Here is a 13,946-nt window from a genome sequence, read left to right on the forward strand (position 1 = left end):
CAGGAACAAACCATAAACCAGAGGTCGTCCGCCATTAAAATTCGTGCTGAAGAAGTGTATGAATACTAGTATGCTAGACAGCGGAATCCCCTTGGGAGATGGACCAGCATTACACATAACACAGCCGATGATGAGGCAGAGGAAAAGGTGTTAGGCACATCTACGTACTGCAATTTACATCTGTCCCAAAGGAACGTGAATATGGGAATCTTGGAAGGCCATCTAAAAACATTGATGCTCACGGGACTTCTTGGCTGGATAGATATGAAAGAAAGAAATCACGTGGTTAGGTCATAAAAAAAAAAAAACAAGTTTGGGGGTAGGAGAAGCAAAGCAAAATTCTATTTTCCAAGGTGATTAAAGAAAGACTTGACACATCACGAGGTTCCAAACCCAGTCGGTGACCAGCTTCCACCTCGTATATGCATGAGTTGCCAGATGACACAGGTTCCTTGCTCTTACAATCTTTGATTGTTCTTTAACTTGTTTCCAGTTAGCACTAGAAGATTATTCAATTGTTAATACCAAAGGTTTGTTAGCTATGAAAAATACAAATTGATTAAAAGTTTGCTATTTTTAGAATACTATTTGTACCCTTTACTATTAGTTTAATTGACAGTACAGCAGACCCCTCACAAATAGCTAGAATCTGCGAATAGTTGGAACCCCTATAAAAACACTTAAAACTGCCTATTTTGTTAGTTAAAACTTGAGGAAAACCCACTAAAAATGTTTATACCTGGTTTTTTATAGTTTGATCACAAAAAGTGCATTTTATGATGAAATTGATAAAAAAAACCCACCCAGTATTTGTGGATATTTTTTATAGAAAAGTACCGTGAATGGGCGAATTTCTCATGAATAATGCCCGTAGAGGAATCTGCGAATATGTGAGTCCATGAATCTGGAGTCTGCCAAAAATACAGGGGGCTTCACTGGAATTAAACTATTTGACTTAGAAATCTCCTGATCAAAATGAATTAGTACTCAATTCAAGATATTCTGTTTAAGCAAAAAAGAAGTAGTAATCAGTTTTGTTATCTTGCTTGCTTTGCTAAAGAATTTTTTTTATATATTGGTAGGTCACTGCAATAGCACAGGTGTAATTGGAACTTTCATAATATGTTTTAAACATGGCGTCATATCTTCCAAACTCAAGATCAAAATTTTGAGAGAGGTAAGAGTAAGAATGACAAGAGTAAAACAAATATAATTTCAAACTTTGTATGAATTTGTGATTATAATTGAATAGGTATAATTAAATATGAAAAATTGCTTTTAGCTTGTTTGAAGTATTTAAAGTAAAAGAAGTACTGTATTATAATTTCATGTAAGCTTTTTCTCTTTTGTGTGTTCTATAACTTAATTCATTAATATTTCTGCTCTTTAAGAAAATCTAGATACTAGTGACCTCATAATGGAAGGTTGAAAGTTCCAGATATTTGCTGTACTGTTCATTCGTTTTTTATTGATTTTTTTTTTGGTTGACAATGAGAGAGGAACTATGATGTTTATTAATTTTTTTTTTGTGGTTGATAATGAGAGAAGGAACTATGATTTTTATGTCCTTTGTGGTATGATATGTTCTACTCCACATGTGTGACTAGTTACCAGCAGTTGTAACACTTGTTAACAATGTAGAATATCTTGTTTAATTGCTGTTTTTCAGTGCATACTCATTTTCCAAAATTATAAGCACTATAGTTTTATGTAGTGAAGCATAAACATTGCTCAGTTATATACAAGAAAATAAATTGTTTTGACAATTACAGAGTATTGGCAAGGAAACTGTTGCTGGAACCTTTGCCTGTGCAGTTTGTAAATGCATAGGATGTGTCAGTGAGTTTATGGCAAAACTCCCAACACTGACTGAAAAAGAGAAATATCCTTCAAAGCTTGCTGACGACTGGAAGGAATTCTTTTCGCCATCAGTGTACAGCCCAATCATTCCCATTTTTGTTGAAGTTTCTGGTAAGTTTGAAAATGTATTTGTGAGTGTATCCCAAGTGTAAAATAGTTGATAAAGTTGCTGTAACTTTTGGGTTTTGCAAGTTGTTTAAAAGTGAAACATAATTTGCTTAAATGTATTCCCAAAGATGAGAAAAAATATTTTTTTTCAGAATCATTTAGACAGTTACCAACGGTTATTTTGTATGGTGTGTGCCGGGCTATTTGCATCGGTGTGTGCTTTGCTGGTGAAGAGGAGCTTCTGAATCACAACTTGCCTCCAATTTATAAAGTAGAGGATGCAGAAGCTGAACTGAAGCTTCCCGACTCTCAGCAAGTGAGCAGTGTTTATCACAGTAATTTATGATAGGAAAATTTGTTCTTTGTAGCTAAGGGAATTTCAAAACTTTATAAACATTCTATGACCAGATTTACCTAAAAATAATTTTACTAATTTTTCATTTAATTTTGAAGGATCTATGTATACCCATATAATAAACATTATGAATGTTTCTTTAAGTTAAATAAATATAATTTTCCTTCAAGTATTGTATGAGTAATGAATCAAGGATGTAAACTCGCATTTTTATTTTCATTTTTATTTAATAAGTTTTTATTTTCCAGGTTCTTTTAAATCACTTGATGCCACTCCTGATCAATCTTCATCCTCCCAAGTCAGTTTTCTGCTTATAACTTGATCACAACTATATTACCCAATGTAATGGAACAGTGGGAGAAGAATGAGGGGTTGACGTAATTGACACTGATGATATGCCGCAGAGGCCTCTACCCTATCCAATCACAAGAATCATAAATGAGGTAAAATTTTCTTTGTGTTTTATTTTCAGAATTGCTGTGCTGTGTTGTAAAAATATTCAGGATTACAATGAGAAATGTATTCAAGTTGTTGGTGTTCCTATGAGGTTTATAAAAACTTTTTGTAGGCATGGTTTCATTGGCATCTCACAAAGAAAGAACATTGTTTTAAAATGACGGAGTCAGGGGCAACAGTAATTGGTTAGTAGAATTTTAATTGGTTATTAAAGTTTGAAATAACTGAGTCACATTTATGGACTTTCATTAGGTTTACAAAAAGGAGTTTGTTTTTTAAATGATTGATGAAAATTAGATTAAGAAAAAGTAGAAGTTGAACAGGTAAGTGGGAAGAGTCTAATGGGAATATTAAGTAAAAGTAAACAGCAGAAAGCAGTTAGCTCAGAAGCAAAGGGTCAGTACATGCAGCATCCTGTACAGGACTAGCATTTGCATGGGATATTTTTGTGAGAGAAAGAAGAACCATAAGCATATACTGAAGGAGATATTCGTGCTAATTCTATTTGCTGTCACTTTTAATTTTAAAGATCTCATTATATTACATAACAGGATCACGAGTTAAAGAGGGGTATATGGGATGCATACACAATTTTTTAACTTTACCGGTTTCCAGCTGGCGTTAGTTATTTATCCTAATGTTAAGACCTCCGGTTTGTTAGTTATGAAAAATACACATTGATTAAAAATTTGTCATTTTTATCAATTCTCTTACTCATGAAAAATTGTTGTGATTGACTTTGTAGCAGTTCCATTACGTCTATAGTGCTTTTTATATATTTACGTAATAAGTTTATGTGATATACTAGAATAGTATGGTCTTGTAAACTTACTATGAATTTTTGTAAAGGATTTTGTGAAGTGTAATTCCAGGACAAGATAGGGGATAAGTAAGTCAAGAACAGCTCTATGAGAGTTGAGAATGTTAACAAAATGGTCTAGTCAAACTGTCAACATGCCAGTAATAATAAGGCGTAAATGAAAGAAAAGTGTAATGTCTTGTAAACGTTGTTGCTTAATATTATGTGGTAGAATTACAGTTGAGTTGCTATGGTATGTTGGTGATAGTTTTTGAAGTAAAAGTGATTATAGAATCAAATCTTGGATTGATAATTCATGTGGGACAGCATCACATAATGCACGAAGTGAAACGTCAGTATGTAGATTAAAACAAAATAAAATCCAGCAGAATCACCAGAGCTGATGATTACTGATATTTAATAGGGAACAGTGTGAGTTTATAGATTTAATTTGAGGATTTATAGTAAATTTAAAAATGAAAATAAGAGAAATAATTTGTCGTTATGACTTTCTGGCCAAGTTGATCCTTTGACATTCCACCGACATCAAATGATGTCATCCTGTTCCCAACCCTTGAGATTCTGATGATGTTAAATGACTTCATACACTAAAAGGTTTTGCCAAATTTCAAGACATTTTGACTTTTTTTTTGTTTTTGTATTTTGACATTTTTGAAATTGATACAATGAAGTATAAGCATTCAGATTCAAATAGTACAACAAAATGTGCTTTGTAACAATGGACAGTACATTTACAGCAAAGAATAAGAGAAAACTATTGATACAGCTGTAATTGGTCAGAGAATGCTGTGCCGCACACAGAGTTTTAGGAAAAAACCCCCTCCGAACTCAAAGGGTTAAAATCCTGTGTCTTTTTGTTTTAGTATGTGTACAGTAGAGCATCGGTTCTCGACGATAAGTTCGTTCCAGAAGGAGCGTCGAAATTCGATTATTTCGAGAACTGAATCAAGTTTTCCCATAAGAAATAAGTAACTGAAAATGGATTAATCCGTATCTTGACCATCAGTTATTACCCTAACCTTGCCTTTTTATACAATACATTACATGTAAATTACAACTAAATAAGTTAAAAGTTAAATAAATATCATGTTAAACGTGCATTTATAATTTTAAATGTATAATATACAGTATAAAAGAAAACTAGCCGGCGTCCAAACCGACTGTTGCTACCAAGCGCCATAGGCTACCTAGGTAAATAGTAAGTAGAACGTAGTGTCGTGGGTAGGCATCAAAACGTGTTGCTAACATAATAAAAACATTGAAAAGCAAATTAATAAACTTTTAAAATTAAACCCAATATATATTTATCAAAAACTTGCAAAAAATTTGCCTACAGTAAGTCGGCATGTAAACAAAGCATAGCGCAGCCCTGGTGGTTTATATCGGGACTATGGTAGTAAACAAACCATATCGTTTACATTCGATATTAATTTATGGTAAATCTTTTACGGAGTCGACTGCAATATGTATACAAAATCGCTTGAAAATTATCTTTCAGTAAATGTAATGTTATGATACTAACGATTTTGTTTCATAAATTGTCCTTATAAAAAAGGTGCGTCTTTTACGGCAAATTGTCCAATATCAGGGCTGGTTCAAGCTTATTGGACTTTGACAATTATTATGGTACTGCATGGTACAATATACGTAGGTATAAGTAAAAGAATCTGCTTAATGTCTTTAATTACTATACCATTACGTACCAGCATCTCTTGAGTTTAATATCAAGCTAACCTCTCTCTTTTTTTTTTTTTTTTTTTTTTTTTTTTTTTTTTTTTTTTTTTTTTTTTTTTTTTTTTTTTTTTTTTACGAGGAAGCTTATAAACCAAGCATACAGATTGCGTTCGTTACCGCGCACGCGTTGCATATGTAAACTGTGTCACTACCAGACCTCATACGGAAACATTGACGTCATTTTACAGTAGCCATAAAAGATCTTCTTAATTTCTATACAGGCGGTCCCCGGGTTACGACGGGTCCAGCTTACGACGTTCTGAGTTACGACGCTTTTTCTTAAATATTCATTGAAAAATCCGCCCTGGTTATGACGCTTGTTCCGAGGTTACGACGCTGACGCTTCCGACGCTCCGAGTTTACGACGCTTTTAAAAAACACATACTATGATAAGATAAGAATCCTTTATAGTTTAGCACAGTTTCTCTCTCTCTCTCTCTCTCTCTCTCTCTCTTTGTATTTTCCAGCGAAATAATCGCTATAATTCTCTCTCTCTCTCTCTCTCTCTCTCTCTCTCTCTCTCTCTCTCTCTCTATACTACAAAGATGTATGTTTTTTAGTATGATAAATAAATGATTTACTATTTTCAATATTATAATAATTTTATACAGCAATAATATCAATTCATTAAAGAAAATACCATAGTGAATTAGTAAGATTTTAGCTTATATTTAAAAAATTATGGAAGAATGAAGGAAATCCCAGTCTTCTTCAAGTAACTTCCAGTAACCTTTTCTCGAGATTCAGGTACTAAAACTGTCAGATATATCAAGTTCTGTGACAGCCAGGAGGGGGAAAATTTGGGGTGTGACAGCCAGGAGGGGGAAAATTTGGGGGAAGAGCTGCAGTGTTGCAATCACTTGGTCCTGACATTTCCCCCCCCCCCTCTCTCTCTCTCTCTCTCTCTCTCTCTCTCATTTACTGAGAAACTGAGATTTTTTTATGTACTTGTACTATTTGTTTTTAATACTTTCAAATAATAATAATAATAATAATAATAATAACTGTAATTACAAAATTCATATGTGATAGTATTTTAAAGAAATACAATACGTACTAATCTATCCATGTCACTTTTAATTAAGGTTAACTCTCTCTCTCTCTCTCTCTCTCTCTCTCTCTCTCTCTCTCTCTCTCTCTCTCTCTCTCTCTCTCTCTCTCTCTCTCTCTCTCTCTCTCTTTTGCCACACAAGATAATAATGGGTCATAGTGTTAACTCCCTCCCTCTCTTTCGCTGGAAGCGTTATAAGTATTTTTTGAGAGAACAGAGAGAGATAAACACTCTCTTTCTCTCTCTCTCTCTCTCTTCTACCGAGATGAAAGAATTTTTATGGTACTAGTATGTAAAATGTTTATTGATAATTTCAGTTATTTAATAATAATAATAGTAATAATAATTAAACTTTAATTACAAAATTCATAATGGTCGTATTTTAAAGAGATGAAAATGACCTTTCCATTTCCACTTGCAAGGATAATTCCTCTTTCTTACTGAGATGAGAGAATTTTTATGGTAGATGAACGTGTTTATTATATTTTCAAATAATATAATAATAATAATAATAATAATAGAAGTAGTAATAATACGATAACTAATTTCAAAAGAAAATTCTTCCCTTTGTCTTTTTCTGTATCAATTTCCCCACCTCAACTCGAGTGACACTCGAGCTTAACAATGCCATACAATGGTCAACGAATTTAATGGTTTTATGTAATCTCTCTCTCTCTCTCTCTCTCTCTCTCTCTCTCTCTCTCTCTCTCTCTCTCTCTCTCTCTCTCTCTCTCTCTCTCTCTCTCTCACTGAGATGAGATCATTTTCATGGAAGTGTATGTAATAAGTAGTTTATCATTAATATTTTCCAATAATAATACTATAAGTACAAATTCATATCTGAGTATTTTAAATACAATAATCATTGCAATTCCATTTCTCTCTTTTAAATACGTAAGGATAACTCTCTCTCTCTCTCTCTCTCTCTCTCTCTCTCTCTCTCTCTCTCTCTCTCGTCTCTCTCTCTCTCTCTCTCTCTCACAAGATACTTGTCATACATTTGGTGTTTCTATTTCTTCCTTTTATCTCTCTTGCTCTCAGCAAAAGAATTGATAGACAGACAAACATAATTGCACAGTCCTCTCTTTCTCTCTTCTCTGGAGAAATATATGTATTATGGGAGGGGGAAAAAAAGTTGCCTACAGACATTCATTTCAATCTATTGAAACCGTAAGGGAGTTATTCTCTCTCTCTCTCTATCTCTCTCTCTCTCTCTCTCTCTCTCTCTCTCTCTCTCTCTCTTGCATTTAATGAAAATACAGGCGGTCCCCCGGGTTACGACGGTTCCGGCTTACGACGTTCCGAGGTTACGACGCTTTTTCTTAAATATTCAATGGAAAAATCCGTGCCTGGGGTTACGACGCTTGTTTCCGAGGTTTACGACGCTGACGCTTCCCGACGCTCCGAGTTAACGACGCTTTTAAAAAACTCATACTATGATAAAAAATCCTTTATAGTTTAGCACAGTATATTAATAAAAATAAGTTTCTGGTTAGATTACAACAAAAATTTTGAGGTTATGATGATTTTCGACACTTTTTATGTCGTATTTTTCTATGATTTTTAGTGACGCCTCATATGCGGAACTAGTTTCCGAGCGAATGAATACATACTAGCTTGCAGTGGCAAAGTTTACATAAAACAGTCCAAAAGCACAAATAATGAAAAAAATCATTGCTTGTTTCCAGTAATAATAACAAAAAACGAATTTTGGTTAGATTAGATTAGAACAACGAGAGAGAGAGAGAGAGAGAGAGAGAGAGAGAGAGAGAGAGAGAGAGAGAGAGAGAGAGAGAGAGAGAGAGAGAGAGAGGTGTCTTCCGACGCTCCGAGTTAAGGACAGAGAAGTGTTCGTTTCGTTAACGGCCTCTGACTCATGCCAGTAAATGTTTTGTTGATACTAATAATATAAGCCTATTTAAAGATACGTTTACTTTAATAGTATATGATACGTAAATAGTAATCAAACTGTTCTTGTAGCCCTCAAGATTTGGCAAAATCGAAGTATCCAAAGAGAGACATTATCCAGTACACTGGAACCTTGACATACGAATTTAATTTGTTCCGTTACCATCGTCGTATATCAAAAAACAGTTGTATCTCAAAGCATTTTTTCATTTAAAATAAATGTAATATGTATTAATCCGTTCTAGCGCTATGTGAAACCACACCTAAACACAGCTAAATTACATATAATATACACAATTTATACACAAATAAACGAGTTAATAAACACACATAATGATAAAATAACAGCAATGTGATAAATGATAATAAATGTTAATAAAATCAATTAAAAAAAAGAAAGGAATTTTACTTAACACAACGAAAGATGACGTGAGGCCAGCAGGGGGTGGGAGGAGGTATGGAAGGGTGGCAGGGAACGATTTGTTCTCTTTTTATTTACGTATGTACACTAATAACTACGTAATAAACACAAATGAAATAACATTGGAAACAATGTTTTTATTTTTTTTATTTTAATCAGTTTGTAGTTTAGAAATAATGGTGATGCCTTTGGAAGGCTTTTATGCTTCGCTATAACTTTCATGTTTTGCTTCCATCGAAATCATTTCTTGGGTTTATTCTTATCACCTGCTTTGTCTTTAGCTTTGAGACCCATGGTTTATAATAAAATAGACAAAATAACACGAAAAATAGGCGCAAATACAACGAACTAAACAACGACGTGTTAACATGCAGCACCAACAAACAAACAAAGACTGAACGCCATTCATCGGTCGCCTATTACAAACTAACACTCATCGCAAAATCGTATCTCAAAATATTTCGTGTATATCAAAGCTTATATTTTCGCAAATTTTCTGTGTATCTCAAAACATTCGTATATAAGGGCAATCGTATGTCAAAGTTCCAGTGTAATTTGATCAGAGAGAGAGAGAGAGAGAGAGAGAGGAGAGAGAGAGAGAGAGAGAGAGAGAGAGAGAGACGCCTTGGCAACAATGGTCACCGTCTCGGGGATTGACGTAACATTTATTTTCTGAACAGATAGGACAGAGAAGTGTTCGTTTCATTAAACGGCCTCTGACTCAAGCAGGAAATGTTTGTTGATACTAATATATAAGCCTATTTAAAGATACGTTTACTTTAATTAGTCTATATGATACGTAAATAGTAATCAGCTGTTCTTGTAGCTCAAGATTTGGCAAAATCACTCCAGGTTGTACATAAAACTTCAAGGAAGAATGTAGTGTCACCAGAGGATTACAATAGTTTTTTACCTTTCAAGAACCAACATTCTTTATGAAAATAACTCCAGGTTGTACATAAAACTACAGGAACAACATGTAGTGTAACCAAAGGATTACAAGTAAGGTTTTTATAACTTTTTGATTAGTTTAAGACATATTTCCAAGCGTCGTTCCGGCTTACGACGATTTTCGGCTTACGACGCATCTCAAGAACGGAACCCCCGTCGTAAACCCGGGGACTGCCTGTATATTAACTATCCAACTCCTTGTGAAGATCTTTTTTAGGTAGTATATTAAAAACAAAATACCCATCAAATATTCTTTAGTTTTCAAGGTCTCTTAGAAGATTTTAAAATATTTTTTAGGAGTGTATTGTATTTTCATTACAAGTACTATTCTTTTTAAATAACAAGCTATGCTGGGATTAACTACTGCCACCCCTCCCCATTCCCTCCTTATACCTACATGAAAGCACATCTATTGCCAGAAAAGTTCAGTATTTTATATGTAACTTCACTTATAACAACAATATTAAGATGCATGAAATATACTATTTAATGTAAGACTTTTGCACAATGCACATAGTTTTTTTGTACAGTGCAGTTCCTCACAGCTGATCTATACAGTAACTACAATATAATGCTTCTGGTCACCTGGTTTTGAAGTTCAAGCTACTTTGCAAAACTACTGTATTACATATTACTGCGTTTTAAGGAAGTATTTTCATATTTTCATTTTCAATGTCCTATTAGTATGAATATAATAAGGCAATTACACCAACAGCTTATCCCAAGAGTCTGAGAATATAAACCTTGAGTTAAAGGGGTTGACTATAATTTTTTTTTAAATCCTATCTGGAGTTTCTCCATCCCAAAAATTCTAGATTTTCGTATTAAATTTTATAACTCTAAAATGAAATACAAATTGGTAGAAGACACAGATTTACAAGTATCAAGAGGAGCAATGCCAAAAAAAAAAAAATATTTTGCTTCAAATGTAACAAAGTAAATGTATTTTATCCTTACCGCTGGTGCAGTTTCTTCAATAGCTAATAAGGCAGTAATTCTATATACAGTAGAGACCCGGTTCACGACCGTATTAGTACTCGACATAATCGGATTTCGCCACTAAATTCCAATAAACTTTGTATCTGTTTCAACCAAAAAACCAGTTTCCGACCCCCAGCTATGATGATGTTTGTAAACAAAACTGTTTCCGCCAGCCGCCACTAGTTGGCGTCATCCACAGTGCTACCAAATGTAGCATATTTCATGTTTTTTAGCATAATTTGACCCAAGAATTGGAGCTTAGCATAATTTCTTTCACACTTAGGGTTCTCAGTACAATTTTAGTATGTATTTTCACTAAAATTTTAAATAAAATGAAAAAAATGCAGAAAAATTCCTCAATTTCATACACAGCTATAGTGAATGTATCTTCATAGTGAAATTGCCTCAAAAGCAGCACTAACAAATGAGTAATTGCTAAGTTTGAACCCAACTAAGGAGTGTTAAATTTTGTGAATATAAATAAATACCCACAGTGGCATGACAAACGATCAGTAAAGTGTTAATAATGTTTTTCTTCATGAGTAAAAGAATAACTTTTTTTCCCTTTTTAATTTAGTTTATTTTTCAGTAGTTATCAAAATTTTAATTATGTCTGAAGTGATTTTCACACAATTTTCAAGTATTTATCATTGTGTATGTGATCTGTTAAAGAAAAAATAGTGTTTCAGTTGGCATGATAATGATCAAGTAATAAGTACGTATGTTTTTCTTCTTGAGTAGAGACTGGTTTGTGTTTACCTATTTACCCGTTTTAGTTTTTAATTTTTCAGTAAATATCAGTAAATAACAAAACCATGTTCTATTTGAAGTAATTTTCACACATTTTCAGTATTTATTAATTGTTTATGTGACCTGTTAAAGAAAAAGGGTTCTGCGTGGCATGATAATGATGCAGAATAAGTAAAGTTGTTGTTTTTCTTCACATTTGTATGTGTGATCTTCACACATTTGTCATAGTATAATAGTGATTGCATATCAAATAGTGTACTAGTGATTGCGTATGTGATCTATTAAAGAAAAATGGTGTTTTATTTACGAGTTTCCTAACATGTAAAGATAATCAAATTATAGTTATAATATTGTCTGTTTGTCACTTTGTATCATTTCACCTAATATATAAATGTTTTAAATTTCCATTACATCGTTGTTTAGCTCAAATGTATTAGAGAAGTGAGATAAGGTTAGATTAATAGCATAATTCTGGCACAAAATTGCACCATATTTGGCATAAATTCTTGCTTGGACCGACTAACATAATTTAGCAAAAGGTTGGTAACATGGTGACGCCACTCAGCAGTTTAAAGTCAGCAACTAATGATTACAAATTCATTCAAACATGTGTCGTGTCTTGTACACGTTGCGCGCATTTCGTTTGCTTTTTCAGTGGTATCAACTCTATACGCAGTTACCTTTTGATTCATCATGGGTCCCAACATTACTACTGGCTATTCTATTAAAACCTTTTGCTAATGTTAATTCTCTGAATGGAAAAAGTTTACATGGCATCTCGCATTTTCCTTCTTCAAAATGTTTCCATCATTTCCAACTACAAAATAAACCTTAAGTTTCGTCCTATCCTCTCCTCTGCATGAAAGTGATGAGCGAAAAAAAAGATCTAATCAAGCACCCTGCTTTGATTTTTTTTCAAGCGTAGACATATTCTAAACCCATGTCACACTTGAGGCGCGTTTCAGTAGTAAATGCAATACGATATTTAAGTGTTAGGTTTGGAGTGAAGGCAATGTTACGGGCGTAGGTTAACAGTGCGGTTCGGTAGCGAATGCAATCTTTAAGCTTGTTAAGCTTGCCGGTTAAAGAAGAAGTTAGTTCATAGCTATATCAGAGAAGCCACTATGCCATATTAAGTGTGAGTAATTAAGAAATTAAGAAAAATCTTTTATGTCGTACTGTAATACGTCAATGTTACGTGTAAGATTTGGTAGTGAAACCAGTTACATACGTAACATGTTCGGTTTGGGTAGCAACGCAATCTAAGCTTTTTAAGCGAGCCGGTAAAGAAGAGGTTACGGAATACCATTAATTATAGAAAATTAAGTAGATTCTTTTTATGTCTACTGTAAAAATACGTCATTGTTTACGTGTGAGATTTGGTAGTGAAACCACTGTCACATACGTAACGTGTGCCGTTCGAACGCAATCTTAATCTTGTTAAGCTTGCTGGTAAGAGAGGAGGTTAGCCTTAGCTTAATCAGAGAAGCCGCTATGGTATAGAATAATTACAGGCGGTCCCGGGTTACGACGCGGGGGTCCGTTCAAGACGCGCGTCGTAACCCGGAAAAATCGTCGTAAGCGGAAACGACGTTCTTGAAAACATGTCCACAGGGAAAATTTCACTACTAATTTGCAATTTTTCTTAGGGCCGTATCTCTAAAATTATCACAATTTACTTTTTTCATGTGCAACACTGGTTATCACAAATTACTGTATACAGGCAGTCCCCGGGGGGTTACGACGGGAGTTCCGTTCTTGAGATGCGTCGTAAGCCGAAAATCGTCGTAAGCCGGAACGACGCTTGGAAATATGTCTTAAAACTAATAAAAATTTATAAAAACCTTACTTGTAATCCTTGGTTACACTACATGTTGTTTCCTGTAGTTTTATGTACAACCTGGAGTTATTTTCATAAAAAAGAATGTTGGTTCTTGAAGTAAAAACTATTGTAATCCTCTGGTGACACTACATTCTTGAAGTTTTATGTACAACCTGGAGTGATTTTGCCAAATCTTGAGGGCTACAAGAACAGCTGATTACTATTTACGTATCATATAGACTAATTAAAGTAAACGTATCTTTAAATAGGCTTATATATTAGTATCAACAAAACATTTCCGGCTTGAGTCAGAGGCCGTTTAATGAAACGAACACTTCTCTGTCCTATCTGTTTCAGTAAAATAAATGTTACGTCAATCCCCGAGACGGTGACCATTGTTGCCAAGGCGTCTCTCTCTCTCTCTCTCTCTCTCTCTCTGATCAAATTACACTGGAAACTTGACATACGATTGCCCTTATATACGAATGTTTTGAGATACAACAGAAAATTTGCGAAAATATAAGCTTTGATATACAACGAAATATTTGAGATACGATTTTGCGATGAGTGTTAGTTGTATAGGCGACCGATGAATGGCGTCAGTCTGTTTGTTTGTTGGTGCTGCATGTTAACACGTCGTTGTTTAGTTGTTGTATTTGCGCCTATTTTTCGTGTTATTTTGTCTATTTTATTATTAAACCATGGGTCTCAAAGCTAAAGACAAAGCAG

The 13,946-nt window shown here is 34.0% G+C and overlaps 1 protein-coding gene and 1 pseudogene across 1 annotated transcript in view; both read left to right on the top strand.

Annotated features, from left to right (window-relative positions):
* LOC135207340 (E3 ubiquitin-protein ligase listerin-like) overlaps window positions 1-13,946 on the top strand; it is a 350,507-nt gene that overhangs the window by 57,520 nt on the left and 279,041 nt on the right. The window lies entirely within an intron of this gene.
* Window positions 1-13,946, top strand: part of LOC135207136 (uncharacterized) — a 91,889-nt pseudogene that overhangs the window by 44,154 nt on the left and 33,789 nt on the right.

Source organism: Macrobrachium nipponense, chromosome 32 (assembly GCF_015104395.2).
Source record: "Macrobrachium nipponense isolate FS-2020 chromosome 32, ASM1510439v2, whole genome shotgun sequence".
NCBI lineage: Eukaryota > Metazoa > Arthropoda > Malacostraca > Decapoda > Palaemonidae > Macrobrachium > Macrobrachium nipponense.